The 26,883-nt window shown below is 42.7% G+C and overlaps 1 long non-coding RNA gene across 1 annotated transcript in view; it reads right to left on the reverse strand.

Annotated features, from left to right (window-relative positions):
- Positions 1–3,020: 3,020 nt before the first annotated feature.
- LOC128572081 (uncharacterized) overlaps positions 3,021–26,883 on the reverse strand; it is a 34,268-nt gene continuing 10,405 nt past the window's right edge. The window contains exons 2-3 of the long non-coding RNA XR_008376040.1: positions 9,231–9,328; positions 3,021–3,151 (exon numbers count right to left, since the gene is read on the reverse strand). This is a non-coding gene — a long non-coding RNA (uncharacterized LOC128572081). The remainder of the gene's footprint in view (positions 3,152–9,230; positions 9,329–26,883) is intronic.

Below are 26,883 nucleotides of genomic sequence, written 5' to 3' on the forward strand. Positions count from 1 at the left end.
AATATTCATAAATCTGTAGCCTTTATATATACCAACAATAACCAAGCCAAAAAAACAGTCAAGGACTCTATTCCTTTCACAGTAGTTCCAAAGAAGATGAAATATTTGGGAGTATACCCAACAAAGGACGTGAAAGATCTCTACAAAGAGAACTATGAAACTTTAAGAAAAGAAACAGCTGAAGATGTTAACAAATGGAAAAACATAGCATGCTCATGGCTGGGAAGAATCAACATTGTTAAAATGTCTATACTACCCAAAGCAATATATAATTTTAATGCAATTCCTATTAAAGCTCCATTGTCATATTTTAAAGATCTTGAAAAAATAATACTTCGTTTTATATGGAATCAGAAAAAACCTCAAATAGCCAAAACATTACTCAGCAATAAAAACACAGCAGGTGGAATCATGCTACCAGACCTAAGACTGTACTATAAATAGATAGTGATTAAAACAGCATGGTATTGGCACAAAAATAGAGAAGTAGATGTCTAGAACAGAATAGAGAACCAAGAGATGAATCCAGCTACTTACCGTTATTTGATCTTTGACAAGCCAATTAAAAACATTCAGTGGGGGAAAGAGTCCCTATTTAACAAATGGTGCTGGGTAAACTGGCTGGCAACCTGTAGAAGATTGAAACTGGACCCACACCTTTCACCATTAACTAAGATAGACTCTCACTGGATAAAAGATTTAAACTTAAGACATAAAACTATAAAAATACTTGAGGAAAGTGCAGGGAAAACTCTGGAAGAATTGGCCTGGGTGAATATTTTATGAGGAGGACTCCCCAGAAAATTGAAGCAGTATCAAAAATACACTACTGGGACCTGATCAAACTAAAAAGCCTCTGCACAGCCAAGAACATAGTAAGTAAAGCAGCAAACAGCCCTCAGAATGGGAGAAAATATTTGCAGGTTATACCTCCAATAAAGGTCTAATAACCAGAATCCACAGAGAACTCAAACATATTAGCAAGAAAAGAACAGGTGACCCCATCTCAGGGTGGGCAAGAGACTTGAAGAGAAACTTCTCTAAAGAAGACAGGCACACAATCTACAAACACATGAGAAAAAGCTCTTCATCCTTAATCATCAGAGAAATGCAAATCAAAACTACTTTGAGATATCACCTAACCCCAGTAAGAGTAGCCCACATAACAAAATCCCAAAACCAGAGATGTTGGCGTGGATGTGGAGAAAAGGGCACACTTCTACACTGCTGGTGGGAATGCACACTAATACGTTCCTTCTGGAAGGATGTTTGGAGAATACTTAGAGATCTAAAATTAGACCCGCCATTTGATCCTATAATTCCTTTACTAGCTATATACCCAGAAGACCAAAAAATCACAATATAACAAAGACATCTGTACCAGAATGTTTATTGCAGCCCAATTCATAATTGCTAAGTCATGGAAGAAGCCCAAGTGCCCATCGACCTACGAATGGACTAGCAAATTGTGGTACATGTATACCATGGAATACTATGCAGCCTTAAAGAAAGATGGAGACTTTACCTCTTCATGTTTACATGGATGGAGCTGGAACATATTCTTCTTAGCAAAGTATCTCAGGAATGGAAGAAAAAGTATCCAATGTACTCAGCCCTACTATGAAGCTAAATTATAGCTTTCACATGAAGGCTATAACCCAACTATAGCACAAGACTATGAGGAAAGGGCCAAGGAAGGGGAAGGGAGGGGAAATATTAGGGTGGAGGGAGGGTAATGGGTGGGGCCACATCTATGGTGCGTCTTAGAATGGGTACAGGCGAAACTTACTAAAGGCAGAATACAAATGTCTACATACAATAACTAAGAAAATGCCATGAAGGCTACCTTGAACAGTTTGATGAGAATATTTCAGATTGTATATGAAACCAGCACATTGTACCCCTTGATTGCGCTAATGTACCCCACTATGATTTAACAATAAAAAAAGGAAAAAAATTAAAGATTGTCAGAGTATGTCAGTTATAATAGATATCTTTATGATAACAGTAACACTGACTTAGCATAATTATATGAGGGGCCCACAGTGCCTCAGACTTTCTGCTCAGCTTCAGCCATTGCAGGGGAGAAAAAGAGATAGTGGGGTATAAAGAGTGCTGGTGTGATCTGACCTTGAACACATTGTCAAAATCACCTCTCTCCACCACCACTCCATCTCATTTTACTAATTATATAATTAACCCTGGTTTATTTTTCCCCATATCAGTAAATACTATCTGAAATAACAAACGATGGTTATAAAGCCAATAATGAAATGAGCACCACTGTTAAGCATTTCTCTCCTTGTGATCTCCTGTCCCTTTCAGGGGAAGGTCAAGTCCCTGAGAGGGGACTTTGTGTGTCCTTTGGTATCAATTCTTGGGGACAGGAAGTGTAAGGAAGATGTTCAATAATTACTTGTTGATTCACTGATTGAACAAAATTATGGCAGCCTGTACTTTGGCTTTTGAACACCAGGTTGCTTTTTCCATTTAAGTAAACCCAGGTGTTTGTGATCTATGCAAAATGATTATTAAAAGTTAGGAGGGGCTTTAATTGCTCTGTAGGATACATTTATGAAAATGAAACTTTTTGTAAGCCATATCTATCTTCCTAATTCATTCATTTCCTACCTAATTATGAGTCTCACATTATTAAACACATCCCTTAGGCGACTGTCTTTTGCTTTCTAGTCCTTGCAGCCGTTTCACATTAAGATATATAAACTGTAGGATTATCGTTAATTTGAAACAAGTCAGGTCCTAGACATTTATGCTAAACGATCTACTGTGCAGTCATTTACTGAGTGAATCCAGCGTGCCAGACACGTGCCAGAGTTTGCATATGTTTAATTTTAACCACATAAAGACTGAAACCTCTAAAACTAAGTAAAAATAAATAGTATCCTCATTTTGCATGTAAGAAAACTGAACCTTAGACCAGTTTAAGAATAAATAGTTCAATATTAAATAAATATTAGATCCTGGGTCAAACTCTCTGACTACTAAATCCAGGCTTTTCTGTGGTCATTCAACTGCACATTTTTTATTGTACAAAGCAATGCACAGTAGGGTGGCGCCTGTGGCTCAACAGAGTAGGGCGCTGGCCCCATATGCTGGAGGTGGCAGGTTCAAATCCAGCCCCAGTCAAAAACTGCAAAAAAAAAAAAAAAAAAAGTGCAGTAAAAACGGTCAATTATTTTCTTACATAAAAATAGACGACAATGTTGTTTGTATGAATCAGTAACATCAGTTTACTCATAAATATGGCATTTTATGTCACTGATTAGATATTTAAATGCTACCTCATGACTGAGACCTCCCTGGGTGGTATCAGGCAGGGCAGGATCTAAGAGGATGTTAGGAGGTCAGGGGGGGCTATGATTTCAGCGTCTAAGAGCTCAGGGATGCAGTGAACTTAAGATTACTGTAAGTCAGAGATTCCATGAGCTCAGGGGGCAAGGAGTTCACAGAAGGGCCACGTTGTGACTTTTGTGACACCCCCCCCAGGCATTTTTGCCTTCCTGTGCTTCTTCCTTCATAAAAAATATTAAAACTTATTTTGTGGGCGGCGCCTGTGGCTCAGTTGGTAAGGCGCCGGCCCCATATACCGAGGGTGGCGGGTTCAAACCCGGCCCCGGCCAAACTGCAACCAAAAAAAAAAAACTTATTTTGTATGACTGTGTTAATATAAAGACAAATAACAGGGTGAGTTCATTAGCAGATAGTTCTCTTCATTATATTCACTTTTCTTCCGATATTGAAAGAAATTATGACTTAAACATTTTCCTGGCCCTGGGGCAGCAGGCTGCCAGCACGCCCTGCCCACACATGCGCTTTCCACTTCTGAATGCCCTCCAGCAGAAAATTGTTCATGCAAACCAGATGCCTATTAAGATAAAATATCACTGGAGGAATCAACGTTATATACGATTTAAACTGAGAAGAGCAGAGACTGCAGTTCTCTGATGAAGAGAGGAAGCACTCTGAGAGGCTGAGCCTGGGGAGGGTCCTGGTGATCGAGGTCTTTGGGGAGCCGCCACTGACCCACAACCTTCAGAGTGTTGTGTCTACTGTTTACCTGGGCAACATCCTGGGTTAACTGTTTACACATCAGGCCCTGCCGTCTTTTACCATTGTTTAATTTTGTTTCCTCTACATATAATAGCAGCATATATAAATGATGTTTATATATAGAGAGAGTCTCACTCTGTCACCTAGGCTAGAGTGCTGTGGCATCATAGCTCACAGCAACCTCAAATTCTTTGGCTCAAGCAATTCTCTTGTCTCAGCCTCCCAAGTAACTGGGGCTACAGGCACCCACCACCGTGCTGGGCTAGTTTTTCTATTTTTAGTAGAGAAGGGGTCTCACTCTTGCTCAGGATGGTCTTGAACTCCTGAGCTCAAGGGATCTTCCTGCCTTGACCTCCCAGAGGGCTAGAATTGTAAGCATGAGCCTTTTATGTTCTTAGAAAAACCACCTATTTTGGCCCATTCCCTGTCAGTCTTTTTTCTAGTGTCCATAAGCACATGTGCACTTGTATTAAAATCAGAGTTATACTATGTAAATAAAATCCTACATATTTTCCCTTTAAGAATTTACTGCTTTGTATGGTTTTTCGTATTTCAAGTTTTTGTTAACACTAGGTTTAGCCTGTTCATATATTTTCCATGGATTTGGAAGTCATATTCTATTTTAAATCTAACAAGACCTCATTTTCAAGCTATAAGAACATCACTACACATATATTTCTCTAACTATCAAATTAAAATGGTGATGTGGTAGCCATTGTTTATGCCATATGAGGCATTCCACAGAGTAACATTACCTCTTATAGCCCAGAATTTTTTAATAAAATCTGGGATTATAGTTTTTTATTTAATTACTATTTTTCTATGATGTATAATTCTATATTAAATTTGAAATTTTCAGTACATTTTCAAACTAAATTTGTAACTAAGTCATAGGCTTTGTGCTATATTTAGTCTCTATTAGTCCTTTTCTATCAAAATTATTGATTCCCTAATAACAGTTAATTTCTTGGTTGGCTTGAGGATATCTAAAGCAAGAATTTTTACCCAAATAGTACATCAATGCCTATTTCTTGTAGCTTGCATATCTGAGAATATCTTTCTGTTGCCTTCCTATGAGAAATAACTCAACGTGGCATATATTTTGGGGATGCAACCTTTTTTTTTCCCCAAAAGCAAATGTTCCTTCATCAGATTCTAGTATTTAACAATTCTCTGAGGCCATCCTCTTTTATGAACTTCTATAGGTAACCTATTTTTGCTGCCTAAATGATTATTGGAGTTTTCCCTGATCTTAGCAATTCAGAAAGATTATGATGACACCCCAAGTCATCCCTGCCTCATCATGGCGACTTCTTTCTCATTGCACACTCAGGGCTTTTTCCAGCCGTGGCTCAGGCAAAGTTCCACCTGCAGTTACCATGATGTCTTTGATGACTGTTCTGCCGGTGCCCTAACTTCTTCCCACGGAGCAGCCCTGACTTCTTTCTGTCTCTCCCCTCCTTTTAACCACGTTGGGTGTTCCCTGTAAGTCATCCACTGTGCTGAACTCTCACACACATTCTCTTGCCATCCCCACCGTGGTTCCCGGTTCTGCAGATGGAAGACTTGTCTAGGCAGGGGCTGAGCTTCAAGTCCCTTTGAGACTCTGAAGTTCACGCCTTTTCACAGCCACACTGGACTCTCTTCTATCTACACTCCACCTTTCCTGTGCGGTTTCCTTTTCTTTCCATCATGGAGAGCATCTCAGCTTTGTCTCCCTCACAACTGAGCAGATTTTCCGAGGGGCCATTTCTGCTCTCTACCATATCCATGTGGATTAATTCAGCACTGAATTTCTCATTTCCTTTAACACATTCCTATTTTACTTATCCCCCTTTTTTTCACATTCTGGGCTGGTTTCCTATCAGTCTGTTCTCCCTTTGACATTTTGTTCCTGCTTCAAAACAGCAATTCGATTTTTCATCCTACTAAGGATGATCATTTTCTTCTAAAATGTGTTAGTGTTTTTTGCAGAAAAATCTCTCTTCTAGTGAAATTTGAGCCTGAGGTTCACTTCATCTGGTCTCTAAGAATTTTTCAAAGACTCCCCACCTTTCATGGTCCAAGAATGCTGAGCTCTGTCCAGCTCAAGGGACCAAGCATGCTGTGCATCCCCATCCCCACTCTTCCCATGTGACCGTCCTAAGAAGAGTTGGAGGATGTGCACAGTTCTTGTCTCAGTTACCAGGGTCTACAAGCCTTGCAACCAGGATGTCTTTGCCAGACTATGAAGGGAGTATTTCCTGACTTCGCTGCCTGACCTTCTGATCCTTTGTAAAGTTTGAGGACCTCAAAAGTAACAGTCCTCAGGATGCTTAGCCACCAGGGTTCTTCTGAATTCTGTCTGCTTCCCTGAGCTTTATTTGAGGCACTACCCTCTCCATAATGCAGCTTTAGCTACCCCAGAATTATCTAACAGGATCTAACAACAGAAATATATATACAGAGGAAAACAGAATTTCACTATGTCAAAAAACAGTACATAGGGCTGTGGTTCCCAACCCCCAGGCTGCAGACTGGTACTGGTCTGTCGCCTGTTAGGAACTGGGCCACACAGCAAGCAGAAGGTGAGCAGTGGGCAAGTGAGCAAAGCTTCCTCTGTGTTTACAGCCACTCCCTATTGCGCCTACGTCAGCCTGAGCTCCGCCTCCTGTCGGATCAGGGGCAGCATTAGATTTTCACAGAAGCGAGAGCCCCACTGTAAAGGGCACTTGTAGGGAATCCAGGTCACACGCTCCTGGTGAGAAGCTAACGCCTGATGATCTGAGGGGGGCTAAGGCGGTGATGCCAGTGCTGGGGAGCAGATGCAAATACAGATCATCATCGGCAGAGAGGTCTGCGCAGAGGCCATCGCAGATCACTGCCTTGAGGAATCATGTCAACACCTGGACCCGGCCCAGGTCTATGGTAAAATTGTCTTCTATGAAACCAGCTCCTGGTGTCAAAAATGTTAGGCACCGCTGGCCTAGGGAGGCAAAGCCTGACCCTCTCTGGTTGTTACAGATTCAGAGTGCTGACCCAGGGCCAACTATGGTGGGAGGTTAGAGGCGGCTGCTCCAATCCCGGGCCCTGCTGGGAGAGGCAGCTAGGGCATAGTCCACGGAGCTGCATCAGCTGTGCTGTTTGTGGAAACTCCTCCCAAACTCTTGCAGGAGATTGTCAGTCCTTGTTTGGGGAGGTGTATTCTATTCTTTTCTTTTTTTTGTAGAGACAGAGTCTCACGGTACCGCCCTCTGTAGAGTGCCGTGGCGTCACACAGCTCACAGCAACCTCTAACTCTTGGGCTTACGCAATTCTCTTGCCTCAGCCTCCCGAGTAGCTGGGACTACAGGCGCCCGCCACAACGCCCGGCTATTTTTTTGTTGCAGTTTGGCCGGAGCTGGGTTTGAACCCGCCACCCTTGGCATATGGGGCTGGCGCCCTACTCACTGAGCCACAGGCGCCGCCCAATCTATTCTTTTCTTATAAATTGGTAGTGGACAGGAGGCTAAGGGGACTGAATCAGGAGTTGCTGATCTAAACCTTTTCAATTAGAAACCCTCTTTGTAATTTCCTCCCCTCCCACTATAAAAGCAAAATCACTGGATCACTGGGTAACTCCAAGGTCACGCTACATGGAAAGTTTTTAAGTGTCTAATCAATGAACACACAACATCCACAGAAGGGGATGAGGATGATATCACTGAAGGGTCTACGGCATGGTAAGAACATTTAATCCCAGCCTGTCCACAGTTGGGGCACCCATGTTGTGAAGTACATACAGGGGGTGGTGCCCATGGCTCAGGAGTAGGGCGCTGGCCCCATATACCAGAGTTGGGGGTTCAAACTCGGTCCTGGCCAAAAACTGCAAAAATAAATAAATAAAGTAGATCCAGGGACCTCTGCTGAGAAGCCCTCTCGGGAGTCCAGGACGGCTCACTCAGGGGCAGAATATCTTCTCAGGGAGGAGATTTTCCTGCCAGCACTGTAGTGCTGGGATCAGGTACTATGCCCGAGACCCTCACCAGTGGAAGGCCATCCCCAGCCTGGCACTGAACATTCCCTTTATCCCCAGTGTAACTGGGTTATTCAAAATGTCTGTGGGGAGAGAGGTTATATGAAGCAGCAAAATCTACTCCTACTATTGTTATTTGAGTTAAAGGCACTATTTCAACAGTAGCAGCACCACCTCTCAACTGCTGAGAGAACCAGTTGCGACAATGAGCTGCTACTTAGAAATCAACATAGCATTTTATTGCCAATTTCAGCAGTTCTTATCAAACTTTCTGATAAATTTGATTAAAAAAAAATGAGGTGGTGTGTTTGGTTGGGCCATCACAGCTGCCTGGCCACTGCGTCCCCGGGCGAGGTGGGGGCTTCCCCAAGGTCCCTGTGTGCCTTGCTTATAGGGGAGTATGGACGGTCCCCTCAGCTCTGTCATTCCCATCTGCCAGGTGTGAGAGGGCCCTTCTGACTCAGCCACTCGGGTAGCTCCTGCAAGTGACCTGAACTCCAAATTGTAGCTAAGGTGCTGTGCATTGTGGCCAGGGCTCAGGGGACTTGGATTCTTGACATCTTGAACATCTGATGGTTTCTAGGATGAACAACTTGGCATTGGGAGCAAGAAATCCCGGGCTAAGTATCTCAGCTCTGATATATATTCACAGCTGGAACAGGGAGGAATTGATCATTCTTAGCCTCTAACTCCTTGTGTATAAATCGGGGTAATTGTGATAATTTATTTTTAAAAATGTAGGTAAAGTGCCCAGCAGCCTTGCATGGAGTAGAAATGCTGGCTCTGTTATTTTTCCCTCCTTTGAGGTAAGAACTAGGCCTGCAGGTCTAGCCAAATGGCCAACCAGGTAGAACTGTGACCACTCATATTTTTACCTCGGCTCTAAAAATCTTGTGGCAGAAAAAAAAGCCATCGAACGTGACCTCTAAGAACAGACCCCTGATACTCTACTTCTTCAGCATCAGAGGAGGCTCGGGAGATGCTGGGCTATCACTGGACCTTCAAGAGACCTGTATTCCTAATGGGCTTAGGGAGCAGCCCTCGAGTGGCATTTGTGAGTAATCCTGAACAAGTAAAGCTGGAACTTTGAATCTGGTAGAAGTTCCTTCTGATCGCCCTACTGGAGCAACGCAGGGATGCCTCCTCCCCTGCCTCCCAGCCTCACCTGTGAATATCAGGGCACAGCCCCTGCCAGGGACGAAGAGCCGCAGGTCCGTGCCTGCAGGGAGCCGTGGTCCTGCAGAAAATCAAGAGCTCCATCCCCTGAAACCAGACAGACAGAAATACGTGCTGACCATTTTCTTCCGCTAGATACTTGGTAGTATGTTACTGCATAGAAATATACCAAACTTCTCCTTTTTCCTAGGAGAATTTTTTCTTGATGGTTTTTCTATTTATTTTCGAGATGTGGTTCAGAGAGATCAAATCCTGGAGGAGATGTAAAGGGGAAGTCATTAAAAGGATAGGGAATAGAGATTAAGTTTTCTGGGGACCACAGGGTATGGGGCAGTGCCACGGGCTATGGGACCAAGCAGGACGGTAGGAGATATTGGGGCGCAGGGGGCAGGAAGCACACCCCGTGTGGCCAGGAGCCCTGCTCTGCACTCCCAGAGGAGCGGTTAGTGGAGGGCGCTGTTGAACAGGGAGGAATTGAGCATCAGGAATAAAGACGCACCAGAAGTGTGTGTGTCACATAGCAGATCTCTCCTACAGTGCATGTTACCAAGTAACCTGTATTCTCTCTGGAGCTCTTAACACAAAACAAAAACTAACACACAAACAGGAAGTCAGATGTCTAAGGGAATAACTACCTACACACGGACTCATCCGAACAGCTTTCTCATTTCCAGTGTTCCTTGAAGTTCCCAGAAGCCACGAGGCAGGTTGAGATTTGCAATCATCTACCATTCCAGAAGAGTATTTTGAAACAGCTGTTTTAGACACTTCTGCTAAGTAAGGGAATATCATTCCTGCCAGCTCCTTGTCTAAACAGAAACATTCCAGTGATGCGGCCAGAAAAAATCAGTAGCCTTTAACCCCTGGAGGCTGTGACAAGGCCCTGCTTTCCTTGTAAATAACAGAGCTGATTATTTTCCAGCCTTTGATAGATATTTGGCCACTGTCCCAAACTGTGTAGCTGGCATCCTGTCTTCTATCAAACCAAAGGACCACGGACCACCACACAGAGAGGTATATGCTACCTGGATCTGGCTAATTGATCATTTTTATAATCTAAATGCATTGACTGTAACCTGCAAGTTCACTTCAAGCTTGAAAGGATTGAGCAATGAGTTGTGTGTGCCAAGTGAAAACCCTCTGACCTGCTATTCAAGTTTGCTTTCTTCTCTTTTTTCTCTTTTTATAAACAACAGAAATTTGTCACTCAGAGTATTGGATGCTGAGAAGTCCAAGACCAGGGTGCTGGCAGAGGTGGTGTCTAGGAGTAGCTTTGTGGAAGGCAGAGAGGGCAGGAGCACACTCAGCTTCTCTGAGAAGGACACTAATCCCATCCCTGAAAGTGGAGCCCTCATGACCTGATCACTTCCCAAAGGCCCCATCCCTTAACACTACCACATCGGGGATTAGATTCCTACATAGGAATTTTGAGAGGACATTAACACTCAGACCACAGCAATGTGAGACTGTATGTAAGAAATAGCCATCAATATTTTTAATTAAAAAAATTCTTAAATTGATGTTGAATATTTTACCAAAATCCTTACCATCTTCAAAGATATAATCATGTTTTTTTTCTTTTTATCTTGGAATAGTGGATATTTTAATACATATCCAATGATTTTTATCTTTGAAGTACCCTTAGAAATAGTGTATTTTCTTAATATGTTACTGGATTCTGTTTACTAATATTTTACCTGGGATTTGTGCATATATCTGTGGGCAACATTATTCTGCACAATTTAGGTGTTTTATTTTGTTTAAATTTGATATCAATGTTATGCTGACTTCATAAAAACAATTTGAAAGTGTTGCTTCTTTGTTCCATATTCTGTTAATGATTTAAACAGCATTGATGTTATCATTTTAAGGTTAAGTGCATGAATGACTTGGAAAACACGGTGGTTGAAACAAATCTGAGAACTGTTTTCTATAAAAATTTTTTCACCTATAACTAACTAGCCAAGAAAAGAAGAAAAGAGGCCACATATACGCACACACAATTTTTTTTTTTTTTTTGGAATGAAAAAACTACAGATGTAAAGAAAGAGCCATTAGACTAGTTTGGTCAACTCTATGTAAGTTTATAATCAGGGTAAAGTAAATAATATTTTAGGAAACTATGTTACATAAACATAATCTTGGAGAAATAAAAATCTAATAGAACAAATTTCTATAGAGAAAGCATACATATATATATACACATATATACACACATATGATCAGTTTCCCGGGTAAATTCTTCCAGCTTTTCATCATAACTGGGAGCCACATGCAGTCCATTCAAAGCAGGGGATGGCAGGGCAATGGGCAGGTGATAGCAGCAATGTTGGGCCACGTCCCCATCCGCCTAGTCCTTGGACAAGTTTGCAATGGCACCGTGCAAGGGGAGTGTGTTTTGCACAGCCAGAGGAGGAGACCACTGGGACACACTGAAAATTATCTTTATCCCCCTTGGGGGTAGAACTGTCTAATTATAGAAGGAAAATAATCCAGACATGGATACCTACTACTTAATACACAAATTAATAACAGTGCTGTGAGTCGATAATTTAAGCAGTTTGGTCTTGAAATAACAGCTCTGTTTTGTGTGAGCCTGGGAATTTGGAATAAAGGCTTTCTATTTTCTTTTTTCCCCCTTTTACTCCATTCAATAGAAACCTGAAAGCTGATCCCAGTTTTGTGAATAAGGAAACCAACCACCAGGCTGGGAAATGTCTATTGTAGGTCTCCTCAATTCACAGCTGATACCAAATTACAAGGTGGGAGATAAGAAGAGGTCCTTTTACCAGACTCCTCAACCTGAGAAGGGAGCCCACGGGAGGCTCTGACAAATTCTGGCCATGGGTGGAGGAGGCGGAGAGAGGAGAAGTGGGAGGGAGGGAGCAGGGGAGAAGAGAGAGGGAGAAAAGAGAGAGGAAATAACAGATAGTATTTTTTAGGTGTCCTTAAATTCATTGTTTGTTAATTGGGAGAAAACATGCCTCAATTGAGGGGTAAATCCCACTGTCTGAGAGGACCAGGATGGAAGGACCCCCTTCCCTGACTTGAGGGGGTTCCATGATTTAGAGAGCAGCCTTCCAGCCTGTTCAGCCGCTCAGCTGTCTCATCAGGGAGTGCTTTAGATTAACAAATGCAAACATTCTAACATTACTGGAGGGATTATTACATCGTGTTAAATATTTCATTTACCTGACATCACCCTACTGGCTCACTGCTATAATTTATTAAATCAGCCTCCAGGTGAAACTATTTGATAGTTTTTCACAGTGGGGCTCGACTTTCAAGGCCCTTTTCTCCCACACCTGCGAATGTGCTTCTCACCTTCTGCCTTGGAATAAAGGCTTTCTATTTTCTTTCAGGTTCTGTTCCTGCAAGTGGCATGGAGAGGTGGGGTGCCCCAGGCAATGAGGGGTGTGGGTGGACAGGTTGGGAGGTGGATAGGAAAAGAGGCAAAGGAAGGTGGAGGCCCAGCACATCTGATGTCTGTGGACATCTGGGCAACCTGGTGGTCAGTGACCACCAGCGTGGATGCAAGGGGCTGCCCATGGGCCCTGGGCCTGAAGCTGAAGCTGGCAGAGACTGGATGGCTTTCTTCCTTGCAATAGTTGGAATGGCCCCATCAGAAGTTATCTTCAAACATGTTCTCATTGAAAGCATCTTGGTGGGCCAGCAGTGCAGCATTGCCTTGGTCTTCCCAAGCATTGATTTGGTCAATACCTAAGTACTTTACCCTTTTATTCAATGAGTATTCATAGAGCAACTACTGCGTGCTAGGTATTTCAGAGGCAGTGATGACCACAGCTGGTGCCAGGACTCGTGGACTTACATAGTCAAGTGAAATAGCTGCCCTTTCCCTGTGCAGGTGCATTAAAGGCATCATTTTCAGTCCTTCCCACAATCCTGCATTAATAGGTGGTTTAATCACCATGTGAGTTCACACAGCCAGCTTGGGGTTTAGGCCCTGTGATGCCAGATCCTAATCACCCTAAATAAAGCTCAGTGGCTATTGTCTTTCACCGGGCTCTGCAGAGCCTAAGCATCATGGACATACACCTGGAACTTCTCACTGCAGAGGTTATAAAATGATGCTTCATCTTGTTGCTCGCTATCTACGGGAGGTGTTCAGGTTTTCTCCAGCATTACTGACAGCTCTGGCTGTGAGTTATTTCACTGGGATCCTCTTTCATATTGTTCAACACCCTATATCTCCACCCACCTGGAGACCCACACGTTGGCTCTCAGAGGCTGTCTTCCAGGCTTTAGTGCAGTGGGAAGCATAGTTATGAACTAAAATATTTCAGGTGGTGATTTTAGAAACTTGGATGAACTGTGAGGGTCAAGATGGGCACGTCCAGACCTTTGCATGGGGTGTGAGGTGTGTGCATCATCTCATCTCGGAGACAGGCCAACAGACTTCTGAGCTCAGGTGAAACTTACTCAAGTACTTTCACTTTTATTTGTGAAATGCAAATGATCCCATCAATCCCAGTCTTAATTTCATCATGCTCCCTTTTCTTTTAGACTCAGCTCAAACTACCTACAGCAGCACTTAAACGATGGCCACATTGCTGATGGTACCATCTTACGTCTAGAAAACCCAAAGGTTCCACCAAGAGACTCCTGGAATGGATAGATAAATTCAGCAAAGTCTAAGGTTACAAAGTCAATGTATACAACTCAGTATCATTCCTATAGCAGTCAGCCTGAGAGGCAAATCAAAGACTCAATACTATTCACAACAGCTATTCATGTTACCAGAGTTTTTCCACTGATTCAGCCCCATGATTATTTTACGCCATTTGACTTTTCCCCTGGAGCTTTGTTGAGGACCCGTACAGTGCTACAGCCTGAGAAACTGGGGACCTGTTTGGTGCGGTGAGGCTAAATGGCTCTGTTTTGTTTTCAGCTGGTCTCTGTCCGACCCTAGTGAAACAGTTACTCTGGGTTGAAGTCTCAGCTGTGGAGAAATACCAGCAATTAAGTCACCCCACCCCCCCACCCCCAGGTAACAATTGGAAAAGGAAAATCAAACCTTCCTACAACCACATACCCAGGGCACCACTTGGATAGTCCTCGGGTGATTGGCTCAGTTCAAAAGGTCCAAATCAATTGTCTCAGCCAGCACCTGTCTCAGGTGGGAGAGTTTAAAAGGTCTGTGGCAACTAGATCACAGGGGTCTGCTGACAACTCAAATATCACTTGCTCTGGTGCTCCATGAAGTCAGGAGGACCCACCCAGCAAACAGATTAGTCTGGGAAGGTTCATGCCTCCTTCCCCACCTTGTACCTCTGTCACACCCACTCACTGATAACCCTGCAGGGCTGTGACCCAGTTGCCTCCAATGAGCAGATACTCCAGGGGGTTGCACCTGCCTGAATCACAAGGAAATCTATGTCTGCTCAGCCAGGCCGCTGCTCTCTGCCTCTATCCAACAGGGGGAGGTGAGGCCTGACAACCTTGGGTGCTTGATGAAGGCTGGGGGTGTTCACTCAGTTCCAGCCCCACCCCTGATTGATGTTACTAACAGAATAGAACAACTTTGTGGGAATTTGTTTCTGTCCCTGCTAAATTCCCCTGCAGAAGGGAAGCTGTTTTGAGTTCCCAGAACCTGTGCCTCAGGCCCTGTCTATGCTGCTGTATGGTCTCAGCTGTTTGTATTTGCAGCACGGTTACCTGTCAGATCCAGCCTCTGCTTCCCCTCCTTTGTTTAAGCTGATGGTCCTCTGGGGGCCGGGTGCATCTTAGGCTCAGTAAAGCAGTCTTCTGGGTCAGCCCCGCCCTGGGAATCTCCTGGCTCTGTGCATGCGTTTTCTAGTCCCCGCACTGTACTGAAGCCGGTACCACCTCAGGCAAACCCTTTACTCACAGGGCCTGCATTTCCGTCCCAGATCTGTTCCGTGGTGGTTGCCACCTGAGAAGATGCCCAGCCTCCTCTGGTTGCCCAGAGAGACAGGGGGTGTGACTTTGAAATATCCAGGGGTGAGCTCTATTGTTGCCAAAAACGGCTGCTGCTCTGAGCCTTGGGGCACCGCCATTCTGGCATGGTTCCCTCTCAGCCAACTGTCCTCTCCTCATTAGTAAAGCAAGCAAACAGCCCTCAGAATGGGAGAAGATATTTGCAGGTTATGTCTTCGACAAGGGTTTAATAACCAGAATCCACAGAGAACTCAAACGTATAAGCAAGAAAAGAACAAGTGATCCCATCGCAGGCTGGGCAAAGGACTTGAAGAGAAACTCTTCTGAAGAAGACAGGCGCACAGCCTACAGACATATGAAAAAATGCACATCATCCTCAATCATCAGAAAAATGCAAATCGGAACTACTTTGAGATATCATCTAACTCCAGTAAGATTAGCCCATATCACAAAATCCCAAGACCAGAGATGTTGCCGTGGATGTGGAGAAAAGGGAACACTTCTACACACTGGTGGGAATGCAAATTAATACATTCCTTTTGGAAAGAAGTTTGGAGAACACTTATACATCTAAAAATAGATCTGCCATTCAATCCTATAATTCCTCTACTAGGTATATACCCAGAAGACCAAAAATCACATTATAACAAAGATATTTGTACCAGAATGTTTATTACAGCCCAATTCATAATTGCTAAGTCATGGAAAAAGCCCAAGTGCCCATCGATCCATGAATGGATTAATAAATTGTGGTATATGTACACCATGGAATATTATGCAGCCTTAAAAAAAGATGGAGACTTTACCTCTTTCATGTTTACATGGATGGAGCTGGGACATATTCTTCTTAGTAAAGTATCTCAAGAATGGAAGAAAAAGTATCCAATGTATTCAGCCCTACTATGAAACTAATTTGTGGCTTTCATATGAAAGTTATAACCCAGTTATAACCTAAGAATAGGGGGAAGGGGAAAAGGGAGGAGAGGGAGGGGAGAGGATGGGCAGAGGGAGGGTGATTGGTGGGATTACACCTACGGTGCATCTTACAAGGGTACATGTGAAACTTAGTAAATGTAGAATATAAATGTCTTAACACAATAACTAAGAAAATTCCAGGAAGGCTATGTTAACCAGTCTGATGAAAATGTGTCAAACGGTCTATAAAACCAATGTATGGTGCCCCATGATTGCATTAATGTACACAGCTATGATTTAATAAAAAAAAAAAAACTATTCACAACAGCTACAAAGAAAATAAAATATCTAGGAATATACTTAACCAAGAAAGTGAAAGATATCTACAAAGATAACTACAAACCTCTGAGGAAAGAAATTGCAGATAATACAAACAAATGGAAAAACATAGCATGCTCATGGATTGTTAAAATCAACATTGTTAAAATGTCCAAACTACCCAAAGTAATTTACAGAGTCAACACACTCCCCATCAAAACACCAGCAGCATCATATTTCACAGATCAAGAAAAAAATAATTCTACACTTTGTTTGGACATCTTCTCAAACTATGCATCCAATAGAGGGTTAATAATCAGAATCTACAAAGAACTCAAAAATTCAGCAAGAAAAAAATCAAACAACCCCATTAGAAAGTGAACAAAATATATGAACAGAAGTTTTTTTAAAAAAAAAAAACAAAAAACAAATAGCCATTAAACATATAAAAAGTATTCAACATCACTAATCATCAGAGAAATACAAACCACAATGAGATATCACCGTACCCCAGTTAGAATGGATTTTAGTAAAAAGTCCAAAAGCCATAGATGCTGGCATGGATGCAGAGAAAAAGAACACTTAGATGTGATTGGTGGGACTGCAAATTAGTACAACCTCTGCGTAAAACAGTGTGGAAATTTCTGAAAGAATTCAAAGTAGACCTATCATTCAATCCAGCAACCCCACTATTGGGTATTTACCCAAAGGGGAAAAAAAAAGACTTTTCATCAAAAAGACCCCAGCACTCGAATGTTTATTGCAACACAATTCGCAATTGCAAATACCCATCAATTCATGAGTGGATGGACAAAACGTGGCATATGTATGCCACAGACTACTACTCAGCCATGATGAAGGGTGAATTAATGCCTTTTTGCAGCAATTTGGATGGACCTAGAGACCACTATTCTAAGCAAAGTATTTATAGAATGGAAAAGCAAAGAAAAACTCACTATTAGATTGGAGCTAACACGTGTGCACAGAACAAAGTAAAACTCAGGGGAAATCCAGCAGGGGCAAGTGGGGAAGAGGGATGGGTAAAACCTACCCCCGATGGGTACATCCCACTGATAACCATGACTCAAGCATTACAAAAAAATCTAAGTAACCAAAAACATTTATACCCTCACAATACTTTAAAATAAATAAATAACAAATAAATTTTACACCAAAAAGGGAAAAAAAACAGATTCAGACAGGGCCTTGGCGCAGCGTGGTGGCTCAGGCCTATAATCCTAGCACTCTGAGAGGCCAAGGCAGGTGTGTTTCCTGAGCTCAGGAGTTCAAGACCAGACTCAGCAAGAGTGAGACCCTGTCTCTAAAAATAGCCGGGCATTGTGGCAGATGCCTGTAGTCCCGGCTACTTGGGAGGCTGAGGCAAGAGAATCACTTGAGCCTACGAGTTTGAGTTTGCCTTGAGCTGTGACCCCAGGCACTCTACCAAGGGTGACAAAGTGAGACTCTGTCTCAAAAACTAAGGCCTTAAAGAGGTGGCTAAGCCATGAGGGTTCCTCCTCACGAGTGGGATTAAAAACCTTATAAAGGAGGGTTCAGTGCAATAGCTGGCCCTTTTTCTCTTCCATCCCTTCTGCTATGTAAGGATGCAGCGTCCCTCCCCTCTGGAGGACACAGTGACTCGGTGCCACCTTAGAAAGAGGGACTGGACCCTCACCAGACACCATACCTGTGGCATCTTGATCTCGGGTTCCTAGTTCCATAACTGTGAGAAATAAATTTCTGTTCTTTACAAATGAAAATAAACAAACACTGGCCATGTCATTTCTGCATAGCCTAAGTCCTTTATACCTAAACACTTGGCCACCACCCCCACCTCAGTGGCCCTGTTTCTTCAATTACTACCCCTTCTGGTTTTCTGAGTGGATTCTTTTGATTAGATCCACCAGGATAGATTACACTGAGAAGGGTAAGTGTATCTTACAAGTAGTTCACTGATCTGCAATGAACTAGGAATGGACGGGGAGAGAAATAATGTCAGCCTGTGGCTCACATCTCAAAAAAGTACCACCTTCCAATGAAATGCATCTATTTGGAACAATGTGTTCTCAATAATTTAAAAATAGACCAAAAACAAGACAAAAGTTGCTGTATATAGTGGCTACTTCTAGATAATAGGACCAGTGTTGATACCAACTTTATTCTTGATACTTTTCCATTTCACTCAGTTTCTGTACTGAGCATGTAATATTATCATAATCAGAACAAACACAATAAACATTTTGTTAAATTTTAATTTATGAAATGTCACCAAAACCCATTCATATTTCAACTGTATTAGTGTTACACACACGAGTGATGTCATTTGAAAACTGAAATGTAAGTTAACATTTCAAGAAAGTCTCAATTCCAGGTTATTTTCTTTAGCAACATGGCAGAACCTGGGAGAAGATCCTTCTTAAAACAACTAATAATTCTAGGTATCATATTTTTAAGAAATTGTTTTAGATGTAGCAGTGAAGGGAGGGAAGGCAATCACTGGAGCAGGAATTTTCCAAGCCAAACATTTGCAAAACTAAGATGTACATGAGCTTGAGTTCCACGGCTTTCTGAGGCATGAGGCTAGGTCTGCCCAAGGCGAGAGGGCTACTCCCTGCTCTGCAAAAAAACCCTCAGCTCCATCCAAATGGCAAGATCCTCAGGGTAAGGGGAAATTGGAACTAAAACCACATTCCTCACCCCCAAGATAGCTAGAGAAACATCCTGTTTTGGAAATTGGGTCTGCACAAAGAAAACTCTCCACCTAGAATTTATAATAAAATACTTGGACTCCAACAGGGGCACATTTCAAATTTGTACCCTAGATATAGCCTGAAGCTTTAACCCTATAATTTAGCTTAAAGCATGTTCATGGAAGTGAGGCACCCAAGAACCAGCAGAGAAAATACAGATCCTTTCTGGAGGAATTCCCCTGTTCACCTAGATTTCAAAGGATTCCTTCAGGTAAAGCTCCATAGTCAAAAATCACAAAATTTACAAGGAAATAAATCCTATAAGCAAGAGGCGACCAAAACAAAAATTAGCAGAACTGGAATAACATAATAGATATTGGAATTATCAGACAACAGACATAAGAGGAATATTTTTAAAATGTGAAATGAAATGCAAAGGTCAAGGATTGAAAACAGTAATGAAGAAAAGATGAGAAAAAGAGATCCAACAGTTTGGAATAAGAACCAAGAAGAATTTCTAGATATTAAAAATATAACAATTGAAATAAAAAATTCAGTGATATTGTTTAACCTATCAAGACTTAACTGCACAGAAATTAATGAACTAGGAGGATAGACCTGAAAAAGTTCTCCAGAATTTAGCCTAGAGCAAAGAAAGTGATGAAAAATAAGAAAAGGAAATGAAGACTTAAGATAGAGTGAGAAACATCTAACAAACACTGAATGGAGTTGTATCATCTTAACTGCTGAGAAATTTCCAGAACTTACCAAAAAAAAAAAAAACAAACAAAAATAAATTCACAAATTTAAGAAGTAAATTTCAACCTAGTGTGATAAAAAAATCAAACACTAAAAACATCATAATGAAAGTGAAGAATGACATAGACATTCTTTTACCCGTGAAGTCAGTGACTTTTCAAAAACAGCAGGTGACTTTTCAAAAACAACAATGGAAGACAACATAGCATGGAAAGAGATTTCAATGTGCTGAAAGAAAATCATAGTTAGGCCGCGCGTGTGGCTCACCCTCTAGCACTTGGGAGGCTGAGGTGGGTGGATTGCCTGAGCTCACAGGTTTGAGACCAGCCTGAGCCAGAGCGAGACCTCATCTCTAAAAATAGCCAGGTATTGTGGTGGGTGCCTGTAGTGGCAGTTACTTGGGAGGCTGAGGCAAAAGAATTGCTTGAAACTAAGAGTTTAAGATTGCTGTGAGATATGACACCAGGGCACTTTACTGAGGGTGACAAAGTGAGACTCTGTTTCAATAAAAAGAAAGAAAGAAAATCATAGTCAGACCAGATTTATATACCTGATTAAAATATAATTCAATAAGAAAGACAAAACAAAGATATTTTTACATAAATAAAAACTAATAGCACTTCCCAATACCCACTAACATTCTCTAACCAAATAAAATTCAAAAGGAGGTACATCAGTTAAATAAAAAATGTGATTTCCAGATGGAAGGTCTAAGGTGGAAAATAAGACGTTAAGGTGAAAGTGGGCTGACTATATGAATAAAACTAAACTAACACGGATGCATGAAGCAATATGAAAATGTGTGACTTATCAAAAAATAGAGAACTAAAATTAAAATTTGTATATGTACTAAAATACAAAATGTTACATAAACGTGTAGTAAGTAGAGAGAGGTAATCAGAAGTGAAATAGTTTAAAGATCTCGTTTGGGAAGATTGAAGAGACACGGGTTGATTTTAGATATGGACAAGTATGCACCATAAAAACACACTGTACAACTTTCCAACCGGTCAAGGAGAAAAATGAAATGAGAAAAAAATTAAATACAAAAGAAAGCAAGGGAGGAAAAAGGAAGAAACCTCCAGACAGCAGCACAAATGGGAGCAAACAGTAGGGGAAAAATTCAATTCCAGATAGAATTTAAAGCATCCGTGTGATAATGAACCTTAGGCAAGGCAAGGAAAAAAAATCAGAGGTTGATTAATTGTCTTTCCTCAAAGCCACTGCTGTGAGAACTGGAATGTCTGTCTCTCTTGGACAGATCAATCTTTTTTGCAACCACCCTACCCTCCAAACTACACAGAAGCCAAAGTCACACCCTCGAACTCATCCACTAACATGGAGGGATTCCCTGTGCTCAAAAAAGAACAAAGCTCAGAATCAATGATACAGTCCAGGCGTTGACAAACATTTCCTGAAAAGAGCCAGATGGTAAATATTTCAAGTGCTTCAGGTCGCTAAGGTCTCTGTTGCAACAACTCAAATCCACTGCAGTGTAAACAGCCACGACGTGTGAATCAGTGAGTGTGGCTGTGTGCCAATAAAACTTTATTTACAAAGACAGAGCACTGGGTTTGATCTGCAGAAGGTTGTTGGCTGCCCCTGATTTGCTTCAAAAGGCATAATAAGAGAGGGTTTACCTTACCTGACAATATTAATTCCAGCTTTTAAATACACAGTCCCTCCTGGAATGTGGAATCCATGGCCACTGACAAGCTGACCACGTGTAGGAGCTATTTTAGGCAGCAATGGAGCTGTCCCAGGCATCTCACATGTCACCGTGTGGCGTGAATGATGTGACGGAGCTCTGTCACCAGCTTGTCAAAGCTATCTTCACACGCACATCCCTGCAACTGTGCCTGGAGGATGCGGTGATGTCAGCCCCAGAGACTATGGAAACCCCGCTGCGTAATGTCCCCGTCCAGTAAAGGGATCCGTCCTGTCTTAATGCATTAATGAATATAGTGGAGGGTGGATAGGTGGCTCTATCTCATCACCCTTTAGATTAGGGGCGCAGCAGGAAGGTTAAGAGGCAAGTGGCACTAATACTCCGCAACCCTTTACGGAGAAGTGCGGGGCCAGCATAGCACACGCGCCGCCCAGGGCGACGCATCACCACAGAGTCCAGCTTGGAGACCAGGCGGGGATCCCACGGAGAGACCTGGAACCCGAGGGCCCGGACTTCTCCAGGAAAGGTCACCCACAGCGGAGCGAAATAACTTCAGGGCAATCAGAAGGGAAACCAGAGCCAGAAATGTAAATAGGAAACGCTGGGCTGTTGAAATGCGCCCTGGCGCGCGCGGAGACCTCAGGAAAAACGCTGGCTACCAGTCTCAGAAAAAAGGGCCTTGGGCTCAAGAGGCCCTGCTGGCGACTGAGGCTGTCAGAGATCCAGAGATCCGTAAGGAGCAGAGAGAATCTCGGCGAGTTTGGGTTCACGGCAGGACCCTCGCTGGTGCCCGCGGCTCAGCCGCCCTCCTGCCCCCCAGTCCTCGCCTCAGCCGGGTGGGGCGGCCCCCGGGCACGGAGGGCTGCCACTTGCACCTCCTGCAGTGATTTCCTGAGTCGTGCAAGTCCCCATGGAATGAGATAAACTTTGGCCTACGTTTTAAAAAAAAAATTATGTTTTCCTTTGGTCTTAAAATTCATAGTGCAGAGCTCAGTGGATAGGACACCGGCCGCATGCACCGGGGCTGGCGGGTTCCAACCCGGCCCGGGCCTGCAAAACAATGACAATTGCAACAAAAACAAAAAGATAGCCGGGCGCGTTGTGGCGGGCGCCTGTAGTCCCAGCTACTTGGGAGGCTGAGGCAAGAGAATCACTTCAGCCCAAGAGTTTGAGGTTACTGTGAGCTGTGACGCCACAGCGCTCTACCGAGGGTGACAAACTGAGACTCTGTCTCAAGAAAAAAAAAATCATAATGCAAAAAGCATGCTCTATGTCTGCAGCAGAAACGACCCTGCTGGCTGCGCGAGCATCACCCATCGCGTTCGGTGTCCTGCGTTTGGCTGAAGCTTGGAATGACAGAGCTGCCACCATAGAGGTGAAATTTGCCTCCACGCTGTTTGCTGTTTCATTTCATCCTTGATTTGCTTTCACTTTTAGAGGTATCGAACGCGTTATTGAAGGGCTGAGTGGATGTCTGTGTACAACGGTCCTTAAACTGTTTCGACTTTCATGGTCAGATATTTTAACAGAATTGCTGTGACTGAAACCAGAGTGTAAAACGCTTGTATTTGGCTATTGGAAAAAAAATAATAATCAGTAAAATACTACTACAGTGTCTGAAGACCTGTTTGAATCAGAAATGAGAGGTATTAATGGGGATGGGCTGGCTGTCTAGCCCTCTGAAGGATGAAGACGCTCTGGAGCCCGGCTGCAGCTGTGGGACACGGTTAACCACACTGTCCGGTGGGGACGGTGGCCCTGGAGCAGGTGACAGGCAGTATCAGCACGGGAGGTGGCTGGTAGCCTCAGCCCAGAAAGTCAGCCAGGAGATGCCTGAGGGAGAGAGGGAAACAGGACAGGGCAACCAGCTGGGAAACAGTGGCTATCTTCTGCCAGCTGCGCCAGAGGGAAGGTTTCTTCCCCCAGCAAACACCCAGGAAGTCTGCGAAGGCACCTGTGTTCACCGCCAGGAGCAGGAGCCCTGACGTCCACAGTCCGGGATGAGAGGCCACGTCAGAGTCAGCCTGATGCCAGTGCCGTGAGGTTGGGAGGTAACCACCCAATAAACAATAAACACATCCACATAGGGAGATGCAGGACCACATGGCTACGCTCTGTGCAGCTGAAGTGCAGTCTGTGCTTTGAGCATTTAACTTCAGGCCATCAGGGCACCAAAGATTAATGCTTTCTTAGAGGATCTCACTGGTTCCAGGAAGGGACCATCCTCACCACAGCAGCTGGAATGGTGCAGGTGAGAAAGGAAGAGGCCTCCCCGGCACCAGGCTGGAGACAGCACTCCAAAGGCGCCCGGGGGCGCTGTGGGGTGAGGGCGGACTGCACAGGGATCTCCAGCCTGTCCTGTCCCTCCACCCACCCTCCTGTCTCTCCTTTTCTCCAGCTGTGAGCTGACTTGTTCTCTCGCAAGCATCTTCCCTGCAGTGGTGTTCACCTGACAAAATGACAGGTGCGCCCTGTGCTGCCTGCTGACAGGTGGCCCTGGGCACCCTCTTGGTCCCACCGTCTTCACGGGTAGAAATGATGACCATTAACAGGGCTGTTGTGAAGATTACTTAGGAGATCAGAATCACTATGTACTTACTCAAGGCAGGTTAAATACTCTTCATCCCACATGCTTGAGATGAGAGTGTTTCAGATTTCAGGTTTCCTTGAATTTTAGAATATTCACATATTTATAAGGAGATACCTTGGGGATGGGACCCAAGACTAAACGCAAAATTCAAGTATGTTTCATATATACTTTATACAAACAGCCTGAAGGAAATTTTATCAAATGTTATTGGTAATTTTGTACATAAACAAAGTTTTCATTGTGACCTGGCACGTGAGGTCAGGTATAGAATTGTCTGTATGTGATGCCAGGTCAGTACTCGAGGAGTTTTGGATTTTGGAGCATTTTGTATTTCTGATTTTTCAGTTAGCGATTCTCAATTTTACTTGCAGTAAGTAACTCTGCAACAGAGATCTGGTAAGATTAAAATGGACCTGGGGGGGAAGCAGAAAGAGGGACGGAGGGAGGGGGGTGGGGCCTTGGTGTGTGTCACACTTTATGGGGGCAAGACATGATTGCAAGAGGGACTTTACCTAACAATTGCAATCAGTGTAACCTGGCTTATTGTACCCTCAATGAATCCCCAACAATAAAAAAAAAAAGAGAGAAAATAAATAAATAAATAAAATAAAATGGACCTGACTTATGGTAAGTGTTCAAGAAATGTATTTATACTTGTGTTATTATCATTATTGAATCATTATTATTATTTATTTCACACACCCCTAAGATTAATTTATATAATAATAATCATTATTATTATTTATTCCACATACCCCAACTAAGAGACATATGTAGCTAAACTGCAGCCACTAGATAATGTCTTCTAGCAAAAAATAAATGAGATGATACTGCCAGTGGTGGCTATTCTGTCCCCAAGCTAATCATTTATTTATTTAACTCATGACTGTGAGTTTAATTATGCATGCACTGTTAATGTTAAAGTTAACCTAAATAAGTGATGAGTGCCTCAAATGTTTATTCTTGGGTTCTCAAGTACAGTATTTTATAGTCTAATGTAACTTTGTTTCACACTAAAAGACACTCCTTAATCAGCTGTGCATACCCAGTATCTGAGAGATAAAACTGATTTTAACTAAAAAACAAGTTACAAATTAATGATTTCTAATAGTTAGATATGAATGCATTCCATATGATATATTAAGTACTTAACATGGATCAGGAAGGAGGCTGTATGCTGGGTAGTGGAGCAGCGAGATGAGGCAGATACACTGCCTGTGGTCAGATAGACATTTCACAAATTACACATCTATATGTAATTTAGTGATTTGTGTACTTACATACATGCGTCATTGCAAAAGTTTTAAGATACACAAAAATCAAAAAATGTAAAATCTACATGTACAGAGACAAACAAAGCTCTCCCAGCAACACCGATAACGCAAGTAAGTTGAAACTCATACAGTGAATCAGAAAGGACACTGTTGACCATGTTTCTTGGAAATGAATTAATGAACCATAACACAGTCTGTCTCAAAACTTTCATAGTAATTGTGGTGTATGTACACCATGGAATATTATGCAGCCTTAAAGAAAGATGGAGACTTTACCTCTTACATGTTTACATGGATGGAGCTGGAACATATTCTTCTTAGCAAAGTATCTCAAGAATGGAAGAAAAAGTATCCAATGTACTCAGTCTTATTATGAAACCAATTTATAGCTTTCTTATGAAAGCTATAGCCCAAGAAGAAGGGCAAAGGGGAGAGAGAGGGGAGGGGAGGGAGGAGGATGGGTGGAGGGAGAGTAATTGGTGGGACCACACCTACAGTGCATCTTACAAGGGTATGTGTGAAGTTTACTAGGTGTGGAATATAAATGTCTTAACACAATAACTAAGAAAATACCGTGAAGGCTATGCTAACCAGTGTGATGAAAACATTTCAAATTGTATATAAATTGTACCCAGCACATTGTACCCCATGATTGTACACAGCTATGATTTAATAATACAAAAACTTTCATAGTGGTCTATACACACACACACACACACACACGTAGGATTTAATTACATTTAATTATACACACATACAGAAAGATACTCTTATACATGTGGTTTCAACAATGGTAAGTACTATAAAGGAAAAGGAAAGCTTTTCTGAGAAAGTGCATTTAAGCTAAAGCCTGAAGGGTGAGTTGGCTTTTGCCAGGTTAAGCCTATTCCAGGGAGAACGATCCACATGTTTGAAGGTTGTAAAGTAGGACAATGGTCAACAGCTTTGGGAACCAAAGAAGGCCAGTGTGAGTGGACATTCATCAGAGAACAGAGGGGTGGGAAATGACTCTGATGAAGTGATCAGAGCCAGAGCGTGCAAGGGCTGGTAAGTATAATAAGGATTTTGAATTGAATTGCAAGCATTTATTGAAAGACTTTAAGCAATGGTGTAACATGATCCAATTTTCATTTTTAAAATCTCTCTTAGAGCTGGGTGGAGAAGAGATACACAAAGGCCCAGAGAAGGAAGTAGTGAGACCAGACTGAGGCATGATGGTGCCTCGAATAGAGGAAGGTAGAAGGGACAGACAGAAGGATTTTGGAAGTGGGATCTTGGGATTGGGTGGGAGAACAGGTGAAGGGACTGAGTGAGGAAGATGGCTGGAATGAATCTCAGGTTTCTGGGATTTTACAATTAATTACAATTTCTAAGTAGATAACCCTTGTGAATTTTGAAGTGTTATTTATTCAGAGAATGAGGAATAAGGGTCATATTTAAGGGAGAAAGGTGAAGAAACCAATGCTCTGGATTGTTGGTGAGTGAGCCCCTTATTACTAAAAGTGTTT

This window comes from Nycticebus coucang, chromosome 19 (genome assembly GCF_027406575.1).
Source record: "Nycticebus coucang isolate mNycCou1 chromosome 19, mNycCou1.pri, whole genome shotgun sequence".
Lineage (NCBI taxonomy): Eukaryota > Metazoa > Chordata > Mammalia > Primates > Lorisidae > Nycticebus > Nycticebus coucang.